The 24,834-nt window shown below is 40.8% G+C and overlaps 1 protein-coding gene and 1 pseudogene across 2 annotated transcripts in view; both read left to right on the plus strand.

Annotated features, from left to right (window-relative positions):
* LOC101048987 (10 kDa heat shock protein, mitochondrial pseudogene) overlaps positions 1–23,628 on the plus strand; it is a 46,542-nt pseudogene extending 22,914 nt beyond the window's left edge.
* The window catches only part of RSF1 (remodeling and spacing factor 1), a 161,036-nt gene that overhangs the window by 23,581 nt on the left and 112,621 nt on the right, over positions 1–24,834 (plus strand). The gene's annotated exons all lie outside the window — the stretch shown is intronic.

Here is a 24,834-nt window from a genome sequence, read left to right on the forward strand (position 1 = left end):
CATATCTGGTATTGTTGCTTCTTCGAATTTTTTGAATTTGCTTGGAGGACTTTTTCTTGACAAGGTATGTATATTGTTGGTTGGATAGGGTACTTTTTGATTCTGGGTATATTGTACTAATGTAATCTCTGTATGATTTCTTTGGTTCTAAACATCAGGGATACCTGTTTTGCTCTTGACAGCTTAGGGTATGGTTATTAGCAGAGGCTGTTATAAAGTTTTGCTAGGGCTGGGTTGCTAGCTGGGCTAGTCTTCTGTCCCCAGTGGTGAGATATATGGGCTGACTGTACCTGTCTTTGGTCCGTAGGGTGACATACACTGGCATTATTGTTAGCTAGGTACAGAGAGGCCAATTCTTGGGCCTCTAGCTGGCCTACTCAGATGCCAGTACTGGGAGAGCAGGGGTGGGTTCTTGGACTCTGATATGGTTTGGCTGTGTCCCCACCCAAATCTCATCTTGAATTTGCATGTGTTGTGGGAGGGATCCTGTGGGAGGTAATGAAATCATGGGGGCAGGTCTTTTGTTTGCTATCCTTGTGATAGTAAGTCTCATGTGATCTAATGGTTATTTTAAGGAGTTTTCCTGAACAACCTCTCTGCCTGCCACCATCCGCATAATATGGGACTTGCTCCTCCTTGCATTCTGCCATGATTGTGAAGCCTCCCCAGCCATGTGGAACTATAGGTGCAATCAACCTCATTCTTTTGTAAATTGCTAAGTCTTGGTTATGTCTTTATCAGCAGCGTGAAAACAGAGTAATACAATAACTTAGTACCAGTAGAGTGGGGCGTTGCTGAGAAGATACCTGAAAATGTGGAAGCGACTTTGGAACTGGGTAACTGGCAGAGATTAGAACAGTTTGGAAAGCTCAGAAGAAGACAGGAAAATGTAGGAAAGTTTAGAACTTCCTAGAGACTTGTTGAATGCCTTTGACCTAAAGCCTAATAACAATATGGACAATGAGGTCCAGGGTGACTCTTGTTATGTTTTAGCAAAGAGACTGGCAACATTTTCCCCTGTCCTAGAGATTTGTGGAACTTTGGACTTGAGAGAGATGGTTTAGGGTATCTGGTGGAAGAAATATTTAAGCAACAAAGCATTCAAGAGGTGACTTGGGTGCTGTTAAAGGCATTAAGTTTTATAAGGGAAGCAGAGCATAAAAGTTTGGAAAGTTTGCAGCCTGACAATATGATAGAAAAGAAAAACCCATTTTCTGAGGAGAAATTGAAGCCGGCTATAGAAATTTGCGTAAGTAACTAGGGGCCAAATGTTAATCCTCAAGATAATGGGGAAAATGTCTCCAGGGCATGTCCGAGGTCTTCACCTTCACGGCAGCCCCTCCCACCACAGGCCTGGAGGTCTGGAGAAAATGGTTTTGTAGACCAGGCCCAGAGTGCCCATGCTGTGTGCAGGCTAGCAACTTGGTGCCCTGTGTCTCATCTACTCCAGCCATGACTAAAAGCAGCCAAGGTACAGCATGGGCTGTTGCTTCACAGGGTGGAAGCCTCAACCCTTGGCAGCTTCCACGTGGTGGTGAGCCTGCAGGTACACAGAAGTCAAGAATTGAGGTTTGGGAACCTCCACCTAGATTTCAAAAGATGTACAGAAATGCCTGGATACCCAGGAAAAAGTTTGCTGCAGGGGCAAGGCCCTCATGGAGTGGGTACAGAAGGGAAATGTGGGGTTGTGCCCCCACACAGAGTCCCTACTTGGGGCACTGCCTAGTGGAGCTATGAGAAGAGGGCCACTGTCTTCCAGGTCCCCAAATGGTAGATCCACTGACAGCTTGCACCGTGTGCCTAGAAAAGCCACAGACACTCAGTGCTAACCCATGAAATTGGCCCATTTACCCTGCAAAGCTACAGGGGTGCCGCTACGCCAGACCATGGGAACCCACCTCTTGCATCAGTGTGACCTGGATATGAGACATGAAATCAAAGGAGATTATTTTGGAGCTTTAAGGTTTGACTTCCCTGCTGGATTTCTGATTTGCATGGAGCCTGTAACCCCTCTGTTTTGGTCAGTGTCTCGCATTGGAATGGCCGTATTTACTAACTAACTGCCTGTACCCCCATTATATCTAGAAAGTAACTAACTTTCTTTTGATTTTACAGAGTCATAGGCAGAAGGGACTTACCTTGTCTCAGATGAGACTTTGGACTGTGGACTTTTGAGTTAATGCTGAAATGAGTTAAGACTTTGGGGGACTGTTGGGAAGGCATGATTGGTTTTGAAATGTGAGGACATGAGATTCAGGAGGGGCCAGGGTTAGAATGATATGGCTTGGCGTTGTGCCCACCCAAATCTCATCTTGAATTCCCATGTGTTGTGAGAGGGACCAGGTGGAGGGTAATTGAAACATGCAGGCAGGTTTTTTAAAGCTGTTCTCATGATAGTGAGTAAGACTCATAAGAGCTGATGGTTATTATAAGGGAGAGTTTTCCTTCAGAAGCTCTCTTTGTCTGCCACCATCCATGTAAGATGTGACTTGCTACTCCCTGCCTTCTATCATGCTTGTGAAGCCTTCTTAGCAATATGGAATTGGGAGTCCAGTAAACCTCTTTCTTTTGTAAATTGTCCAATCTCAGGTTTGTCTTTATCAGCAGTGTGAAAATGGGCTAATACAGTAAATCAGCATGAAAACATACTAATACAGGCTCTTAAGCAGCTGGCATGGCCTGGTTGATGGTAGTGGCAGTGGCTGGACTACCCTCTCAGTCCTGAGCAGTATGCACTGGTGTTGGTGGTGGCTGTGATAGACTGTGTCAGCCACTCCCAAGGCCTGCAGGTAGGTTACAGCTGTGGTGATAGCTGCAGGTGGACAGGCCCAAGCTCAGGCCCCTGGGAGGTGTGCTCACATACCAATAGTGTTAGGCTGGGCAATCCCTGTTTCCCAGAATGTGTGTCAGGGGTGTTGTGAGTGGGAAGTGAAGCTGGGCCAGAAGGGCTTATCCTCAGGCCCCCTATTGGTAAGTGCAGGTGCCTTGGGTGGTGGGCAGGGGTGGGGCGTTCCCCAGGCCCTTGGCAGAATAATTGAGTTGGGGACTGTCAGGGATATTCTAGGGCCCTATCACTATGGAGGGTGGAGCTGCCTTCAGTGGTAGTAGCTTAGACTGGTGGGTAGGAAACACATGCTCTGCTCACATCTCAGTTCCCGATCAGCCTGTGTGGTGTTCCTGCCTCAGCTGTGGCCACAGTGGCCTGCAACATGCTCATGCTTCAACCCTGACAGCAATAGCCTGTGCCTTGCTTGTGCCTCAGCTGCGGTAGTCCATGTTTCACTTGGGCCTCAGCCCTGGTGGCATTGGGTTCCAGCACAATGGGCAGTCTGCTGGAGACAGGTCACTAAAATGTCACCTTGCTGTAGCTGCCTAGGTCTTAAGGAGTGTGTAGAACCCAGGACAAGCTCCCTCCCTGGAGGTGTGCCTTCATACAATCTCCCAGCAGCTTCCTTAGTTTCGGGGCCTGTGAGAGTTGAGGCCCTCTCCCATGGCTAGAATTGCAGAAATCCATGGTGGGAATATGGATCTGTTAGTTTCCCTTTTTCCACATTGGGGAGTTTCTCCTGGCTCCCAGTTGATGGGGTTGAGCAGGCTGCCTTATTTCTGTTTTCTTCCTTGCCATAGATGTTTCTTGTTATTTTTTCTGTTGAATTCCAGTGTTCTATTTTTAAATGTTTTTAAGAATTAGTTTTTTGAGATGAGGTCTTGCTTTTTTACCCAGGCTCGTCTCCAACTCTTGGATTCAAGTGATCCTCCCATCTCACCCTCACAAGTAGCTGGAATTACAGCCATATCCTCCCTCTCTTTGTCTGGCTTCTATCTCTTAGGTGAGCTATCGAAGTGACATTATTTACTCACTACTTTGGTTGTTCTTAGTAGAGGAGGCCTGTAGTTAGCTGTCTTGAAGTCTCTCCCTTGTTGTCTTTTTTTTTTTTTTGAGACAGAGTTTCGCTCTTGTTACCCAGGCTGGAGTGCAATGGCACGATCTCGGCTCACCGCAACCTCCGCCTCCTGGGTTCAGGCAATTCTCCTGCCTCAGCCTCCTGAGTAGCTGGGATTACAGGCACGCGCCACCATGCCCAGCTAATTTTTTGTGTTTTTAGTAGAGACGGGGTTTCACCATGTTGACCAGGATGGTCTCCATCTCTTGACCTCGAGATCCCCCCGCCTCGGCCTCCCAAAGTGCTGGGATTACAGGCGTGAGCCACTGCGCCCGGCCTCCCTTGTTATCTTTTAAGGTGAAAGCTTTGGTCATAGATTTGAAACATTTCTTTGTTTCTAATGGATTTTCAGTTTTATAATTTTTTTCTTTTTAACTGTATCCACTGGGATTTGTAGCATATATATTTTTCTACAAATACTGCTTTAGATGCATGCCACAACTATTATGTTCATTATATTGGGTACATTTTTTCACTAGACAAAGACAGGGTTTTTCTGTGTATCATTTTGTTTAATTTTCATTGTTATATTTTTAAGTTCACTAATTTTTATTTTAACCTGTCTGATCTACCTTTTATTCCATTTAGTATCACAACTTACAGTTTCCCTTTCTAGAATTGTCATTTGGGTCTTTTTTTATATTAACCTTATCTCACTCAACATGTTTTCAGTTTTTCCTTTAGGTTCTTGAACATATGGATTATAGTCATAGTCATATAAGAACTTTTCATGTCTTTTTCTACTGATTCTATTACCAGTAATTTCTGGGTCAGGTTTGATTTTTATTTTATTTTTTATTTTTTCTCATTTTGGGTTGAATTTTTCTGCTGCTTTTGCATGCCTGGTAATATTTGACTTTTTTTTCTGTATTTTTGTTTTATTTTGTTTTGAGACACAGTCTCAGCCTGGTTGCACAGGCTGGAGTATACTGGTGTGATCTTGGCTCACTGCAGCCTTGACCTAACAGACTCAAGTGATTCTCTTACCTCAGCCTCCTGAGTAATTAGTATTATAGGCATATACTCCCATACCTGAAAAATTTTTTGTATTTTTAGTAGAGGTGGGATTTCACTATGTTGCCCAGACTGGTCTCAAACTCTTGGACTAAAGCAATTGCCTGACTAGGCCTCCCATAGTCCTGGGATTACAGGTGTGAGCCACTAGACTCGACTTTTTTTTTTTTTTTTTTTTTTAACTGTTCTGAAGGTACATCAGCAATGCCTGCTAAGTTTTTAGTGCATATTGAACTCTGAACTTTACTATGCTAGATGCTGATATATATATATATATATATTTTTTAAGATGGAATCTTACTCTGTAGCCCAGGCTAGAGTGCAGTGGCACAGTCTTGGCTCACTGCAACTTCTACCTTCCAGGTCCCGGTTCAAGTAGTTCTCCTGCCTCAGCCTCCTGAGTAGCTGAGATTACAGGCACGCACCATCATGCCCAGCTAATTTTTTTTTTTTTTTTTTGAGACGGAGTTTTGCTCTTGTTACCCAGGCTGGAGTGCAATGGCGCGATCTCGGCTCACTGCAACCTCCACCTCCCGGGTTCAGGCAATTGTCCTGCCTCAGCCTCCTGAGTAGCTGGGATTACAGGCACGCGCCACCATGCCCAGCTAATTTTTTGTATTTTTAGTAGAGACGGGGTTTCACCATGTTGACCAGGATGGTCTCGATCTCTTGACCTTGTGATCCACCCGCCTCGGCCTCCCAAAGTGCTGGGATTACAGGCTTGAGCCACCGTGCCTGGCCACGCCCAGCTAATTTTTTTGTGTTTTTAGTAGAGATGGGTTGGCCAGGCTGGTCTCAAACTCCTGACCTCATGATTCTCCCACCTCGGCCTCCCACAGTGCTGGGATACAGGAATGAGCCACTGCGCCCAGCCTGATGCTGAATATTTTTATATTCCTATGATATTCTTGGTATTTGTTCTGCATTGTAAGTTAATTGAAAATAGATTGATTATTCAGCATCTTTTATTTATTTATTTATTTTTATTTTTTCTTTGAAAACCACTGCGTTACATCATCTTGATTTTTAAGCTTTGTTAGGTGGGGCTGGATATGCACTTATTCTAGTTTTTATTTTTTTCATATTGAGGCAAGACCTATTTTTCTGTAAAGACCCAGATAGTAGATGTTTTAGGCTTTGTGGGCTCTACAGTTTGTGTGTCAACTATCTCTCTCTTCTACTGTAGTATAAAAGCAACCATAGATCGTATTTAAATGATTAAACATGGTGTGAACTTTACTTTTAAGCACTATGATTTAACTTTTATGTAGTTTAAATTGTCGTGAAATATTCTTTTTTTTGACCTTTTTCAGCCATTTAATAATGCAAACATTATTTTTACTTCTTGGGATATACAAAATAGGTGGTGAACTACATTTGATCTGTAGGATGCAATTTGCTCTGACCTCTTGCTGCTGTAACGAGTGTTAGCCAAAAGACCAGCTTTTCCGTTCTTGCTCTTGGGGGGCAGGCCTTTTGTGTAGACCTGTGTGGGCATTGGGTGCTATTCCCTTTATTCCTTTGGAGCAGTTCTATCCCTGACCTTGGGTAATTTCCTTGTGTACGTGTACTGCTCAGTCTTTTGGTGAAGAATCAGAGGAACCCTTTGCAAATTTCCAAGGGTCCTCTCTGCAGCTCTCTTCTCTGACACTCTTCTCTGTGAATTCTACCTTTGCTTTCTTACCTCTTAACCTAATCTCTCTGCCTAAGGGAGATTGCCGGGCTTTTGACTGATCCTCCCTTTGCCTCTGTACTGCTTTTTAAATTGGGGTAGTTCTAGGGTTTATCTCTGTTGTGCATCTATCATGTATCACTATTCATAGTCTTTTGTTGCTTGTTGTGTAATGTCTTGAGTGTCTAGTTTCATTTTGTAGTTGTTGTTTTCAGTAAGGTAAACTTTGTTCTTATTACTCCATATTTATTGGAAACACATGAACAATACTTTTTTTTTTTCTTTTTTACTATATTTTAAGGGATTTGGGCAGGAGGGTCAGCCCACCATCTTGATGTAATATGCTTCCACCATTATAGTTTTAGGAGAATTAAAATTATGGGGCTCTTTTATTCCCCAATGTATGTTGAGTATCTACTGTATGCTAAATCCTTCTCTAGACCTTGTGACTAAAACTTTAATGGAGCATACATTCTAGTGGTCACAACAGTAGATCATAAATATAATGTTCAACTATATGAATTAGGAAATACATGTGTTCCTTGGGGTACTCCTGGCCTGAGTGAAAGTGTCCAAAGTTCCATTTTAAATTTAAATGAATAATATATTTATTTACCAAAATGTGATAATTTTTTATTCCAGTGTTGATCAGATACTCTGTATGATAATAATAATCTTGCTAAACACAACTTAAGATACTTTAATAAATTCAGTTTGGTAGGATAAATCTCTTAATACATAGTACTTATCATGAGAAATTAATGGGAAGCATGATAGTACGTAGTAGATGTCATGAATTTTTAGTGTTATGAGTTGGATTCTTAGCCTTGCCACTTGGTATTTGTGTGACCTGGCAATTTATTAACTTCAGAGTTTCTTCATAATGGAGACAAATAATATCCTCCTATAAAGTTTTAAGGATTTTTTTCCTTTTATGGAAATGTTAAAAACCACTATACAATATGCAGATTGTTTCTTTTTAGAGTTCATAGTTCATGTTTAACAAATAGATCTACTTATAATTCACACTTTTAAAAATTCACATCGTCTGCTCAAGTACATGTCTTTTATATTGCTTTCTTTTGAGATAGAGTTTCACTCTTGTTGCCTGGGCTGGAGTGCAATGGCATGACCTCGGCTTACTGCAACCTCCGCCTCCCAGGTTCAAGCAATTCCTGTGCCTCAGCCTCCCAAGTAGCTGGGATTACAGGTGCACACCACCACACCTGGCTAATGTTTTGTATTTTTAGTAGGGATGCAGTTTCAGCATGTTGGCCAGGCTGGTCTCAAACTCCTGACCTCAGGTGATCCACCCACCTTGGCCTCCCAAAATGTTGAGATTACAGGTGTGAGTCGCTGTGCCTGGCCAATCTTGCTTGAAAAATTGAGAATTCTCTCTGGACATGATGGAATAATAAGTGGCTTTTACCACTTGTCATAAACAGCTAGTAAACTGGACCAAGATACGTGAACCATGTCTTTTTAGATACTGTACTAAGGCAAATGAGGACTGTGATCCCTAAGATGGGTGAAATAAAAGAAGTGAGCCCTATACCACTAAGGCTGGAAGCAGCTTTAGAACTGCAGAAACAGAGAGATAGACTCTAATGAGAGTTTGGCAGCTTCACTCAGTTGAAGAGGCAAAGATTGGATTTTAAGAGGCTTAGGCAGCTAGAAGTTGCAGGGCCAGGTTCCAAAAAGAAGAGGACTATGCAGAAGAAAGAATTCCAGGGCCGGGCGCGGTGGCTCAAGCCTGTAATCCCAGCACTTTGGGAGGCCGAGGTGGGTGGATCACGAGATCGAGAGATCGAGACCAACCTGGTCAACATGATGAAACCCCGTCTCTACTAAAAATACAAAAAATTAGCTGGGCATGGTGGCGCGTGCGTGTAATCCCAGCTACTCAGGAGGCTGAGGCAGGAGAATTGCCTGAACCCAGGAGGCGGAGGTTGCGGTGAGCCGAGATCGCGCCATTGCACTCCAGCCTGGGTAACAAGAGCGAAACTCCATCTCAAAAAAAAAAAAAAAAAAAAAGAATTCCAGAAATCTGTATATGGGGTACTTTGAGTCTTTCCTGAAGACTGGGTCATATATGCAAACAGGGAAAATCCACAAGGCTAGGCACTGAACATCCGGGTTATTTATTATTAGCAGAGTATTTCCCAGAACTTAACACTGGAGATGTTTGAACTCTGACCAGAGTGAAGTATTCTTTGTAACACCCAGGTCATTCAGTGGAGAACCTAGTTGGTTGATTATAGGAAAGCTAACAGAAAAGGCCTTAAAAAGATCAGCGGAATCTGCAAATAAATACCTGCCAAAACAAAGCCCAATTCATTTTTACAGCACATTGCAAAATCTTAACAGCACTTAGCAGCATTGTAAGACTGATATTTTCCAATATCCAAGCATTTTAAATTACTCAATATGGCTCAAATTACTAGACATGCTGAGAAACTGGCCTAAGTCATAATCAGGAGAAAAATGAACCCAAAGAAGCATATTCAGAAATGATGGAGATACTAGAGCTAGCAGACAAGGTTAGTAAAATAAATACTATTAAATAATTAGTAAAACTATTTAAAGAAAAATATGAGCATAATAAGAAAAATGAAAGATGAAAAATAAACATATAGAACTTCTAGAGATTAAAAAATAATATCTGAAGTAAATTACTGAAAGGCATTTTACTGATTGGATGCTGTAGAAAAAAACCAGTGAACTTGAAGATATGTAAGTAGACTTTATCCTAAAACAAAGCAGTGAGAAAGAACTGAAAATAATCAAGTTGCTTCACTAGTCTGTGGAACAGTGTCAAGCAGGTTCCATAAAGTGTATTTGAGATCCTAGAAGGAAGATGGAACCAAGAATATTGGAAGAATAATGGCTGCAAAACTTCAAATTTGATGAAAATTATAAACCCACAAATCTGATAATCTCAACAAACTTAAAGCAGGACATACATATTCACAGACATTTGTGTTTGTCATTTACCAGAAAGCAGTGACAGAATCTTGAAGGCAACCTAAGAAAAAGACATATTGTATACAAAGGAACAAGGATGATGTTTTGTTGGAAACTATACAAATGAGGCTGTGATTAACTTTTTTTTTTTTTTTTTTGAGATCGGGTCTTGCTGTGTCATTCAAGCTGGAGCGCAGTGGAATGAGCATGGCTCACTGCAGCCTCCACTTCCCAGGCTCAAGCGATCCTCCCACTTCAGCCTCCTAGGTAGCTGGGACTCCTGATGCATACCACTATGCCTGGCTAATTTTTAAATTTTTTGTAGAAACTAGGTCTCACTGTGTTGCCCAGGCTGGTCTCAAACTCCTGGGCTCAGGCAGTCTGCCTGCCTCAGCCTCTCTCAGTGCTGGGATTACAGGTGTGAGCCACTGCACTTGGCTGAAAATGGACATTGCAGAAGTACTAAATGAAAAGTATTAGGTGAAAAATTCTATATCCAGCAAAATATCCTTTAAAATGGGGGTGAAATAAAAGCCTTTTCAGACAGATAAAACTAGAGACTGTGTTACGAGCTAGCCGCTTGAACTACAGAAGCATCTTCAGATGAAAGGAGGATAATGGACCAGATGAAAACTTGCACCTAGACAAAGAGATGACAAGTGTAAGAAAGGATAAATATGTCAAGTGTAAAATGCATTTTTCCTAATTTTAAAAAAGTCTTTAAAAAGATAACTGTTTGAAGCAAAAATCACCCATGTGTTGCAAATTTCACAATATATGAGGAAGTGAAACGTGACAACTCTAGTACTTAGGAAGAGAACAAGGAAATGGAAGTATAATATTGTAAGGGTTAAAATGTTCATGTTGTATGTGAAGTGGTAGAATATTATTTAGTTGTAGACTGTATTGAGTTAAAGATGCTTTATTGTTTTATTTTATAAAACCTGAAGCAACCACAAAAAGTTAAAGAAATGTAATTAATTAGCTAAGAGTAGATATTAAATGAAGTTCATTTAAATCAAGTTAATCCAAAAGAAAACATTAAAAGGAGTAAGAAAGGAATAAAGAAATGTATATGAACAAAATAAATGGTAGGATTATAGATTTTATCTCTAAATTTATTAGTTACTGAATTAAACAGAAATAATTTTAGTTTGGGGTTAGCCAAGTTTTTCTGTAAAGAGCCAGACATCAAAGAGTATTTTAGAGTTTGTGGTCAATACAGTGTCTGTTAAAGTGTTTAATTCTTCTTGTGAGAACCTAAAGTAGCCATAGAAATTACATTTTTTGTGTTCCAGTAAAACTTTATAGAGACTAAAATTTGAATTTCATGTTGTTGTCAAAATATTATATTTTCTTTCCTTCCACTCCTTTTTAAAATGTAGAAACATTGTTAGTTTGTAGGCACTGTGAAAGGGTAATATGCTGCATTTGCCCTGTGGGCAGTAGTTTGTTAATCCTTGTTTTTTGTTTTTTGTTTTTTGTTTTGGAGAAGTCATCTTGCTCTGTCTCCCAGGCTGGAGTGCAATGGTGCAATGTCAGCTCGCTGCAATCTCTGCCTCTAGGGTTCATGCGATTCTCCCACCTTAGCCTCCTAGTAGCTGGGACTACAGGTGGTGCCACCACACCCAGCTAAGTTTTGTGTATTTGGTAGAGACTGGGTTTCACCATACTGACCAGGCTGGTCTCGAACTCCTGACCAAAAGTGATTTGTCTGCCTCAGCCTCCCAAACTGCTGGGGATACAGGCATGAGCCACTGCTTCTGGCCTAATCCTTCTTCTAAACCTACTCTTTCCAATATGTTACCACTAAGCCACATAGGGTATTTTAATTAAAATTAAATGAGATTGTCAGGGTGGGTAGAAAAGAAAGACCCAGGTATATGCTGTCTATAGAAATTCACTTCAAACATAAAGATACAGCTTAAAAGTTAAAGGGTGGAAAATGATATGCAAAACTAATTATAAGAAAACTGGAATTACCATATTAATATCAGAAAATGAGACAGCTATATTACTATGGCCAACTAAAATGAGATTACTAATTACTGTTTTAATATCATAAAATGAAAAAGGAATATTAGAAATAAATAGAAATAATGCTATTCATTAGGAAGATACAATTCTGACAGTATTTTCATTAATAGCAGAGCTTTAAAACACATGAAACAAAAACAGAGAGCTTAAAAAATATATACAATCCACAGTTATAATTGGAAATTTCAACACTTCCCTCTCAGTAATCGATAGTGCAACTAGATGAAATCATTCAGAATATAGAAGACATGAACAATATTGTCAACAAAAATGATATTATTGACATTTCCAGAATACTCTATCCAACAAAGAAGAAACCGCATTCTTTTAAAATGACCTACACAAGTGTTTTTTTGTTTTTGGTTTTTTTTTTTTTTTGAGATGGAGTTTCGCTCTTGTTACCCAGGCTGGAGTGCAATGGCACGATCTCGGCTCACCGCAACCTCCGCCTCCTGGGTTCAGGCAATTCTCCTGCCTCAGCCTCCTGAGTAGCTGGGATTATAGGCACGCGCCACCATGCCCAGCTAATTTTTTGTATTTTTAGTAGAGACGGGGTTTCACCATGTTGACCAGGTTGGTCTCGATCTCTCGACCTTGTGGTCCACCCGCCTCGGCCTCCCAAAGTGCTGGGATTACAGGCTTGAGCCACCGCGCCCGGCCTTACAAGTGTTTTTGAGGATGTGAAACAGTTTGAACTCTTAGATAATAATAAATGGTACAACTACATTGGTAAAATGTTTGGGAGTTTATTAAGTTAAACCTTTGTCTACCACACAACCTGTGAGCTCCACTGCTATCTACTCAAGAGAAATAAAAATGTATGTCTATACAAAGACTTGAACAGAAATATTCATAGCAGCTTTATTTATAATAGTCAAAAATGGAGGCCGGGCTCAGTGGCTCACATCCGTAATTCCAGCACTTTGGGAGGCTGAGGTGGGCGGATCATTTGAGGTCAGGAGTTTGAGACCAGTTTGGCCACCCTGATGACACCCCATGTCTCCTAAAAATACAAAAATTATCCGGGCACGGTGGCACATGCCTGTAATCCCAGGTACTCAGGGGGCTGAGGCAGGAGAATTGCTTGAACCTGGAAGGTGGAGGTTACAGTGAGCCAAAATCGTACCACTGCACTCCAGCCTGGGTGATAGAGTGACACTCTATCCCCCCTCAAAAATGACAGTCCAAACCTTCATCAGCCAATGATTGGATGACCAAATTGTGATAAATTAATACAAAGAGACACATTAAAAAAAATGAATCTCAAAAACATCATGTGAAGCAAAACTGCCAGACAAAAAGAGTTCATATTATGTGAAACTCTAGAAAAGACAAACCTGTAGTAATGGAAAACAGAGCAGCAGTTTCCTGAGGCCAGAAGTGGTGTGACTGATTGCAGAATGGAGCATGGAGGAACCATTTATTTAGTCATAGTCTCTTTTTTTTTTTTGAGACAGAGTCTCACTCTGTTGCCCAGGCTGGAGTGCAATGGCATGATCTCGGCTCACTGCAACCTGTGCCTTCCAGCTTCAAGCCATTCTCCTGAGTAACTGGGACTACCGGTATGCGCCACCATGCCTGGCTAATTTTTGTATTTTTAGTAGAGACAAGGTTTCACCATGTTGGCCAGGCTGGTCTCAAACTCCTGACCTCAAGTGATCACTTATGGTCACCCTCCTCAGCTTCCCAAAGTGCTCAGATTACAGGTGTGAGCCACTGTGCCCGACCCATAGTCTCTTCTGTTTTGTTTTTTACTTAGGTAGCTTGCCTTTTGTCATGTATTAATTAGCAAGCTCACCAAACTTCCTAAAACTTAAGTTTTCATAAAAGCCAGTTTTTGGTTAGCCACCTGTAAGTTGATGGCATGGCATGGTTGATTGTACATCCTGAAGACAGATACTCTATTTAAATGTTTCCTAGGGGTTTTAGAAATTTGCTCTTTTTTTCCTATTTGGTTCTTTACGTATCAGCAAGAAACATGTATTTTTGTTTGCTAATCATTTACTTACTTGGGTTAGAAGTTCATATTTATCAAAAACAGTTTTTTTGTTTTTTTTTAAGACCACCCAGTTCAATCAAACAAGTCTTTATGGAATGCATGTATGTGCTAGCTACTGTCCTAGGTGCTGGAGATATAGGTCTGTTTAATGTGAGACAGAGCTAATTAAACAGGCAATTATACAATGGATAAATAAGTACAAGTTAGGATCATTTTGGGACTCCTAGCATTGGCACTTAATCCAGTTGTAGTGGGATAAAAGAATGACTTCCAAAGGAAGCAACATTAAATTGAACCCCGTGATGGGAGGAGGTGGGGTAAGAATAGAGGGAACTGTACATGCTAAGCCTGGGAGGCTAGAAATATCATGGTATGTTTGGGAACTCCAAGAAGTTCAATATGATAGATTTGTTGAGCCAGTAAACAAAAACTGGCAACTCATTACTCCTGACTTCTTGTTACGTGAGTAAAACTAACCTTTTATTTATAAAGCCACTCTAGTAAGGTTTTCTGTTACCTGAACATGTCTTTAACCAGCACAGCGAGACAATAGTATATTTGAGTCGAAGCAACTCCGTGTCTATAAATAATATTAAGAAATCACAAGGCATAATAGTGTACCTGTAGTCCTAGCTACTAGGAAGGCTGAGGCAGTGGGATTGCTTGAGCCCAGGAGTTGAAGGCTGCAGTGAGTTATGATCACGCCACTGCACTCCAGCCTGGGTGACGGAGTGAGACTCTGTCTCTAAAAATAAATAAATAGCCCAGGACAGTGGATCACGCGTATAACCCCAGCACTTCCGGAGGCCAAAGTGGGCAGATCACCTGAGGTCAGGAGTTCAAGACCAGCCTGGCCAACACGGTGAAACCCTGTCTACAAAAAATACAAAAATTAGCTGGGCATGGTGCATATCTGTAATCCCAGCTACTTGGGAGGCTGAGGCACGAAAATTGCTTGAACCGGGAGGTGGAGGCTACAGTGAGCCGAGATAGTGCCAGTATATTCCAGACTGGGCGACAGAGTGAGACTGTTTCCAAAAAATGAATGAATGAAAAATAAATGGAAACAAATGGATGGATCAGATAACTTAGGGACAAAAGAAGTGAAATTCTAAAATGAAAATAACTAGCTTTCAAGAATAGACCGGAAACATACGGCTTGTAAAGGAATCTAAAAAGGACCAGGGGATAAGATAAATCAGAAAAGTGATTTCATAGAATGCCCAGGTTTCACGAAGGAAGATATGGTCAACAGAGTTACATGCTCCCAAGTTAAGACAAAAACTGGAGTCCATTTAGTCCTGGGCAATGTAGTGAAACTCATTTCTGCCAAAAATTGTTGGAAGTTAGCTGGGCGTGGTGGTGTACCTGTAGTCCACGCTACTTGGTAGGCTGAACTGGAAGGATCGCTTGAGTGCAAGAGTTTGCAAAGAACTTTTTTCAGAAAGAGAGAGGAGGGAGCATATGTTAGAGAGGACTTTATCATACTCTTAGTGTGGTATAATAGTTGATTTTTTAAAAATTTCCAAATGTTTGGTACCCTTATATTGTTGTTTAAGACCAACAGCGGTATAAAAGATTTGTTTGATGTCACATATAAATGAAAATACTTGTTAATTTCATGTTTTATGATGTTTCAGGGGACCCAGTTTTAGTAAACCACTCCTAAGAACATTGTTTCTAGGCCGGGCGCGGTGGCTCAAGCCTGTAATCTCAGCACTTTGGAAGGCCGAGGTGGGTGGATCACGAGGTCAAGAGATCGAGACCATCCTGGCTAACATGGTGAAACCCCGTCTCTACATGGTGAAACCCCGCCTCTACATGGTGAAACCCCACCTCCCAAAGTGCTGGGATTACAGGCTTGAGCCACCGCACCTGGCTATTAGGTTAGATTTTATGCACATTAGAACTAGGTATTGAGAGGGGTCTCTCCTTGCTGCAGTGCGCCAGAGCAGAGTACGAGTCTGAGGGTGATGGAGTCATGGCAGGACAGGCGTTTAGAAAGTTTCTCCCTCTCTTTGACCGAGTATTGGGTGAAAGGAGTGCTGCTGAAACTGTAACCAAAGGAGGCATTATGCTTCCAGAAAAATCTCAAGGAGAAAAATCTCAAGGAAAAGTACTGCAAGCAGTAGTAGTCGCTGTTGGATCGGGTTCTAAAGGAAAGGGTGGAGAGATTCAACCAGTTAGCATGAAAGTTGGAGATAAAGTTCTTCTCCCAGAATATGGAGGCACCAAAGTAGTTCTAGATGACAAGGATTATTTCCTATTTAGAGATGGTGACATTCTTGGAAAGTACGTAGACTGAAATAAGTCACTATTGAAATGGCATCAGTGTGAAGCTGCCCATTCCACTGAAGTTCTGAAGTCTTTCATCATGTAAATAATTTACATATCTCTCTTACAATAAACTAATGATAACTGATGACATTTAGTGTCTCAAATTGTTTCCTTGTACTGATAGAAACATTTCCAAATAAAAAAAAAAATATATATATATATATATATAAAAAAGAACTAGGTATTGAGATAATGCGGCGTCTTTGCCAACAATGAAGAGTAGTAAGAATGTTAATTTTTCAAAACAGTAGAATGATTTTGTTTGCTTGTTTGTTCATTTATTTGTTTTTGAGACAGGGTCTTGCTATGTTGCCCAGACTGGTCTTGAATTCCTGGATTTATGCCATCCTCCTGCCTTGGTCTCTCAAGTAGCTGGGATTACAGGTGCATGTCACCTCACCCAGCACACCTCAGTAATTTTGATGGAACCCTTTTAAAAATGTCATTAAGATCTTAGCTTTCCTGAACCTTTAAAAGGAAGTATTCTTTTTTTTTTTTGAGACGGAGTTTCGCCCTTGTTACCCAGGCTGGAGTGCAATGGCGCGATCTCGGCTCACCGCAACCTCCGCCTCCTGGGCTCAGGCAATTCTCCTGCCTCAGCCTCCTGAGTAGCTGGGATTACAGGCACGTGCCACCATGCCCAGCTAATTTTTTGCACTTTTAGTAGAGACGGGGTTTCACCATGTTGACCAGGATGGTCTCGATCTCTCAACCTCGTGATCCACCCGCCTCGGCCTCCCAAAGTGCTGGGATTACAGGCTTGAGCCACCGCGCCCGGCGCAGGAAGTATTCTTTAAACTATGTTCTTTATATGCCTTTTGAGTTGTCTATAAACTCCATGAGTGTATTTGCAGAAATTTTTAGGTTTACTTTTTCTTAGGAATATCTGTAACTTTCTTAGAAAACCAACTTTCTTAGAAAACTGCTTCCCAAAGAAGCAGACCATAAGACAAAACTGTGAGTACGAGTAGTCTTTTTGGGAGATGATGCGAGGAAATACTCATGGGGAGGGAGGAAATGAAAAAAGAATAGGAAAAAGAGGCAATCTAGTTGTCTCCATGGATAACTGGAACTGAATTCTCGTGTTGAGCTCTGGGAGACTTTGTAAGTCATATCTCAGATTTATTCTAGCCAAGAAATGAAGGAGCTTCTGTAGGTTACTGGTTGAGGGCTGTTCCCAGGAAGGGTTACTTTTCCCTGCCCTGTCATCAGATAAAATTCTCAGGTAAACACTTGTACATTTCTGCACTAGAATCCTAAGTGCTAAGTGGATAAAGTTGAGCTGCCACCAGCATCTACTACAGAGGTAACAGTAAAATATAAGTTCATTTCTTGGTTAATAGAAGACACTTAAAAATTGTTTAATTGGAAATTCTGTGACATTAGGGATTACTAATTTTTGTTGTTATTTGTTCGTTTTTGGTTTGTTTGTTTATTGAGACAGACTTCCCATCTTGTTGCCCAGGCTGGAGTACAATGGCATGACCTCAGCTCACTGCAACCTCCACTTCCTGGTTCAAGCAGTTCTCCTTCCTCAGCCTCCCAAGTAACTGGGACTACAGGCGCCTGCCACCACACCTGGCTAATTTCTTGTATTTTTAGTAGAAATGACGTTTCACCAGGTTAGCCTGGCTGGTCTTGAACTCCTGACCTCAGGTGAACCACCTGCCACGGCCTCCCAAAGTGCTGGGATTACAGGCATGAGCCACAGTGCCCAGCCAGGATTAATTATTTTGAAAATGTCGTAATAATGATATGGTTATTTTTAAATAATTATGGTTAATATCATAATGGTGTTATCGTTATTTTCAAAGAGGCAACAATGGCATTATGGCAGTTTTATCTTCTAGAGATACACATTGAAGTATTTATGGATGAAATGATATGTGGAATTTGCTTTAAAATGATCCATTGGAGAAGAAAAACGTCTCTTGTTCATCTGTTTATCTTTGTTTAACTGAGGTGATGAGGTCATGGGGTTTTATAGTAATAGTCTCTCCTTTTGCTTTTTTTCTAAAGTGTTTAATGTCATCGTTTTTGCTGGGTAGAAGTTTTTCTGTCTGTAGTTCAAGAAGTTCAATGTGGAATGAATGGTTTAATTTATATAAGATTGCCAGAAGCACATTCATTGTTATCTTCTTCTTTACCCATTTGCAAATGCTCACATAGAGAAAACAGTTCTTTTAGAAGTCTTCAGACTTCTAAACCTATTTTTTATTGCTTTTGCTTGCTGATGTTCCATTTGATTATAGTTAAAAATCACTAACATTTTATTCAGATACAACAGATCATTTGTTTGTTTATTGATCATTTTTAGCAATTGGCTGGCTAGCCCCCAAATAAGGTGTGAGAATTTTTCTTTAAGTAAGACATGATCACCATCTGCTGGTGAATAATGATAACTTTGGTTGGGGTATTGCTTTATGATATATAAAGTATATTCATGTACATTTTCTAATGTATTGAAATAATTAGAAACTATAATGAGCTCATTTTGTTCTGCTTTATGACAAAATCTCAGAAAACTATAAGATGACATAGTATACTACTCATCTAGGTACCTCTGCTTGTCAAATGAATGTTAACTGAAAAAAGGTATGAGCTGATCACTTACTCGCAAGGAGTAAAGACAGAATATAAATTTCACAAAGAAATAGAGTTCTTATAGTATAAGATTATGGTTCTCCAGAATTGTCTATAAAAGAAAGATCTAACTGATTTTGTAACAGCTACAATTATGGCTTTGAATCATAAAGGAATCTCCTAATATGCTGTTGAAGGTTGTTTGTCCGTTTTTGTTGTTGTTGTTGTTGTTGTTGTTTTTAATTTTAAATAATACAGGGTCTCACCTTGGCACCCAAGGCTGAAGTGCAGTTGGTGTAATCATAGCTCACTACAACCTTGAAGACCTGGGCTCAAGCAGTCCTTCTGCCTCAGCATCCCAAATAGCTAAGCACTGTAAGCACATGCTCCCATACCTGGCCTCCTTATTGGACGCCTGCAGGGGAGCTGGGCGCAGTGGCTCATACCTGTTAATCCCAGCACTCTGGGAGGCTGAGGCCATAGGATCACTTGAGTCCAGGAGTTCAAGACCAGCCTGGGCAATAGTAAGGAGACTTGGTCTCTACTGAAAAACTTAAAAATTAGCTGGGCATGGTGGCACATGCCAGTGGTCCCAGTTACAGCTGAGGAAGGAGGATTGCTTGAGCCTGGGAGTTTGAGGCTGCGATTAGCAAGCCCTGATCATGCCACTGCACTTCAGCCTGGGCAACAGAGCAAGACTCTGTGTTTAAAAAAACAAACAAACGTCTCACTATTTCCCAGAGTGGTCTCAAACTTCTGGCCTCCAGCTGTTCTCCTTCAGCCTCCCAAAGCATTGGGATTACTGATGTGAGCCACCGGACCTGGCCCTGCTCAAGTTTTAAATACCTATAGAACATACATGATGGTTTTGAATCATAAAGGAATCTTCTAATATGCTGTTAAAGGTTCCTCCGCCCTTTTTTTATGATACAGGGTCTCACTTTGGCATAAAATAGAAGCCTGGAATTTTATAGAGGTGTGATGCTAGGATATGCCTATATAGGTATTTCTTTAATTAAGTATATGGACTTGATTATTTACTTCTATATATAGATATCCATAGAAGCATTCTCCTTTCCCTTTTCTCCCCTTAAAAGGGAAAGTAAAGGGAGGCAAAAGACAACAATAAGCCCTCTTGGGTTAGTGATGTCACCTGTTAGCTCCCACAGTGATCTGAATAACCCAGAGTCATTTTCACCATCTTTTTCATCTCATCTTCTTTATCACTTCCTGGGTATTAATATATTAGTTCAGATAATTTCTCATTCACACCTACAGGAACTCTCTTTTTTTTTTGCGACGGAGTCTTGCTTTTGTCACCCATGCTGGAGTGCAATGGTGTGACCTCGGCTCACCGCAACCTCTGCCTCCTGGGTTCAAGAGATTCTCCTGCCTCAGCCTCCTGAATAGCTGGGATTACAGGCACCTGCCACCATGCCTAGCTAGTTTTTTTGTATTTGTAGTAGAAATACAGTTTCATGGCTGGGCGCAGTGGCTCAGCCTGTAATCCCAACACTTTGGGAGGCTGAGATGGGTGGATCACAAGGTCAGGAGTTGGAGAGCAGCCTGGCCAACATAATGAAACCCGTGTCTCTTAAAAATACAGAAAATTAGCTGAGTGTGGTGGCGGGTGCCTGTAATTCTAGTTACTTAGAGGCTGAGGTGGGAGAATCGCTTGAACCTGGGAGGCAGAGGTTTCAGCGAGGCAGGATCGCTCCACTGCACACCAGCCCAGGTGACAGTGCAAGACTCCATCTCAAAAGAATAAAAAGAAACAGGGTTTTACCATGTTGGCCAGGCTGGTCTCAAACTCCTGACCTCAGGTGATCTGCCTGCCTCTGCCTCCCAAAGTGCTGGGATCACAGGCATGAGCCACTGTACGTGGCCTAGGAACTCTCTTTTTTTTTTTGAAATGGAGTCTCACTCTGTTGCCCAGACTGGAATGCTGTGGCGCGGTCTCAGCATCTCGACTCACTACATCCTCTGCCTTTCAGGTTTCTACTGAAAAACTTAAAAATTAGCTGGGCATGGTGTCACATTCTGGTGGTCCCAGTTACAGCTGAGGTAGGTGGATTGCTTGAGCCTGGGAGTTTGAGGCTGCAGTCAAAAATTCTCCTGCCTTAGCCTTCCGGGTAGCTGGGACTACAAGTGCGCACCACCACACCTGGCTAATTTTTGTATTTTTTAGTAGCGATGGGGTGTCACCATACTGGCCAGGCTGGTCTCAAACTCTTGACCTCATGAACTGCCCACCTCGGCCTTCTAAAGTGCTGGGATTACAGGCATGGGCCATCGTGCCCAGCCTGGAACTCTTCTTGCCTAGCTGTCTGCAAAAATATTTTACTTTGCTTACTCCCCATCTCCCTGTTGCTTTTCTTCTCTTGTTATTTTCTTGTCCCTACTCCAGTTCATCAAAGAGTTGAGTGTCTGCCATGAAGTAGGAACTATGCTTGGTTCTGGGAATACAGTGATGAAAATGGCAGGTGGATATGCTCATGGAGCTTACATCTAAGGATGAGAGAGAAGGAAGAGGAGATAGATGATACCTAAGTGTGAATTGAGACCATAAAGATAATTAGGACTATATAAAGTTAAAGAGCTTACCTTTGTTTTCTTTCTTTTTTCCTTTCCTGGTTTTTGTTTTTTAAATAGAGACAGGGTTTCACCATGTTGGCCAGGTTTGTCTCGAACTGCTGACCTCAGGTAATCTGCCCGCCTCGGCCTCCCAAAGTACTGGGATTACAAGTGTGAGCCTCCATGCCCGGCCCCTTTCCTGGTTTTATTTAGTTCATGTGTTGTATATTCTTTGTTGTTGTTGTTGTAGATATTACACTGATAAGAACAGATATGACACTTGATCATAGCCAAAAAATCTAAGCAATTGTTTTCTCTTAATTATTAGCATTTGGGATAAATTTAAAATATTTTTTAGCCGGGGTACTTGGCTTTTCTGCTTTAAATATTAAAATTACAAGATAATTTTTCCTTTTCTGGTGAACATTATTGATAAAATGAGTTTTTGTGGAGTACCTAGGCAGTTTACAGCTTTGTGTGGGTTTCAGTGGGATAGAGCCACTTTGTAGGTTGGGCATTGTCTGTGATAGCATATTACAGTTTGAGTAGCAACACTTGCTTTAGAATTTTTTTAAATCCTCACATCACTAAAGAGAAAACTGTAATTTAATTGTAATATTTCTCTAGCAAAATACATTAAATATAAAGAAATAAGATTTTGAAAGGTAAGGTTAAGTAAGATTTAGAGGACCATAAACCATTATTTTTATTTCCTCCGAGAATGAGCATTTTGCCCCCACTGAGCATATATACTGTAGCAGACCCTACTTTTTGTATTTAAAATTTTCCAAAATCAATTTGGAAGTAGAATGGCAAAATCTTAACTATAAGAATGGATTAGGAAATAGTGTATGGTTGTACAATGCTGGGTATGTAATTGGTGCCACTGACCATACACTAAAAAAATGATTAAAATGGCAGATTTTACAGTAAATATATTTTACCACTCTTAACGAATAATGTAATATATTAAAACCCATTGGATGGTACCCTTTAAGTGGGTGAGTTGTATGGTAGATGCATTATATCTCAATAATGTTGTTTTTTAAGAAAGGAAGAATGGATTGCAAGGAATATTAATAATTTTTCTGTTTCTACAGTAACTATTTAGCAGGGTTATATTTTAGAAATGGATAATGCCTCAAGGTGCACAGACAGGAACAACCCAAGATCAAAAACCATATACAAAGCTGTGCAGAAAGAGTGGTTTGATTCATAAATTACATCTTGTGAACTATTCTTCTTCCTTTTGATACTTGAAGAAACACCAGAAAGAGCCCTGGAATGGAAGACCAAAAGTCTGGGTTCTTCTTGGGCTTTTTTTCCATCTTGGGCAACTCATGTCACATCTCAGGTTTAAGTTTTCCAGTCTGTCAAAGAGTATGAATTAGATCATTGGTTCCAGTTCCAAAATTCTAAGATGGTATTATCAACTATTGCTTTGTTATAAGGCAAATAAATAAATAACCTCAATACCTAGATATAGACATTGAATATTCGAGCTGGAAGACTTTGGATCATCTGGTGTAATTTCTTCAATTATGAATGACAAATTCAATGTTAGCACCACTCTCTTTTGACTTTCTAATGCTTTTTGTAATACACATATAACATGGTTTTTAGTAATACCGTAGTTGTTATATTAAGTGCAGGTTTTTAAGTGATATGTAACCTTTGGAATGATGAAGAGTATGAAAACAGGCCAGCCATGGAAACTCACACATGTAATCCCAGCACTTTGTGAGGCCAAGACGGGCAGATCGCTTGAGCCCAGGAGTTTGAAACCAGCCTAGCCAACATAGACCCTGTCTGTAAAAAAAAAAAAAAAAATTAGCCAGGTATGGTGGTGCCTGCTTATAGTCTCAACTACTCTGGAAGCTCAGGTAGAAGGATCAGTTGAGTCCAGCAGGTTGAGGCTGCAGTGAACCATCATTGTGCCACTGCACTCCAGCCTGAGTGACAAAGCGAGACCCTATCTAAAAAAAAAAAAAAGTGTCAGAAACAAAATGTGGTACAAATAAATTTATTTGACTTTATTATTAAATGTCTGTGTGTACATACTGCCTTTCTGAAATATGAACATGATTAAAAGTCATGATTTCTGCTTTTCAGAATGAATAAACTAATAGGACCATCATACAGGACACATATAAAGCAGTCACTTCTTTGGATTAAGATTGGCAAAGTTGCTAATAAGAAAATGATTTAAGGCCGGGTGCGGTGGCTCACGCCTGTAATCCCAGCACTTTGGGAGGCTGGGGTGGGTGGATCACGAGGTCAAGAGATGGAGACCATCCTGGTCAACATGGTGAAACCCCATCTCTACTAAAAATACAAAAATCAGCTGGGCATGGTGGCGTGTGCCTGTAATCCCATCTACTCAGGAGGCTGAGACAGGAGAATTGCCTGAACCCAGGAAGCGGAGGTTGCAGTGAGCCGAGATCGTGCCATTGCACTCCAGCCTGGGTAACAAGAGCGAAACTCTTGTCTCAAAAAAAATAAAAGAAGAAGAAGAAAATGATTTAGAATTTTAGAAAAGTTGTAAATTTTGCAATTTTCTATCAGGAGACTTGCCGACATCTGTGCCACAGCCTGAGTCTGAGCCATCATGATCTGATCTAAAGTATTGCAGTGTCTTCCCAATTCGTCATATTTATACCCTCTCCAATTTGCTCCTCACAGTGCAGCCAAAGTAATCTCTTTATCCTACAGACATTTTTAAAGTAAGGAAAATGTGAAATATGTAAAAGTAGAAAGTTGTATAATGGACTTTCATGTGCCCATCACCCAGCATTAGTACAATTTTGTTTCTTCAATAACTCCATCTACCCCTGCTTTCTGCCCCCTAGATTATTTTCAAACAGATCCTGGATACAGAATGATCTTTTAAAAACTTAATTCGTGAAACCTCCCCTCATTCCTCCTGTGGGTTCTTATTACCCTTAGGATAAAATCTACACTCTTTACATAGCTCAAAGACTTGGCCTTTGCTCCCTTCCCTAGAAGCATTTTTTATCCTTTTCTTTTTCTAGCCACATTGGAAGGTGTTGGCCTCCTCAGGACTTTTATACATGCATTTCCTTTTGCCTGGCATGTTCCCTTCTTCCTTGGCTTGGTTGGCTGTTTCTTATCTTTACAGTGTCATCTTTATTAAAGAGGCATTTCCTGATTGTTTTAACCATGTGTCACAAGTTTCCCTTTCAATGGCAAAAATGTTAACAAGCAGTGCATCTAGGTGAAGAGTGTGCTAGTCTTTTTCTTTTTCTTTTTTTTTTTTTAACTGCAGGTGAGTTGCATTGAAGGAGTGTACTAGTCTTTGAACTTAACACTATATTTGAAATTACTGGGGAGAAAAATTAGTTTGGGGGGAAAAATCCCTCCTCCCCGCTTAAGTACTCTTTTTAAATTTGAGTCTTTCTGTCCCTTCCCTTCTTCCCCCCTTACTCCTCTCTCTGATTACTAAATTGAGCTAGAAAGCAAAGAAAGAGGGGAAATGGGGTCATCTGATTAGAGCTGGAGACATCTGGTACTGGAAACCATTGCCTCAAGTACCACAAATTCCCTCTACCAGTATGGTGGTTATAAGTATAAGCAAAGAGTATCCCTTTAAAGACTGGCTGCTGTGTGCATTACTCATTTCATCTTATAGAGATGTTGCCTCTCCATAAGGAATCCTTCTTCGGGAAAGATGGTTTTCCACAGGGTGCTAC

This window comes from Saimiri boliviensis, chromosome 6 (genome assembly GCF_048565385.1).
Source record: "Saimiri boliviensis isolate mSaiBol1 chromosome 6, mSaiBol1.pri, whole genome shotgun sequence".
Lineage (NCBI taxonomy): Eukaryota > Metazoa > Chordata > Mammalia > Primates > Cebidae > Saimiri > Saimiri boliviensis.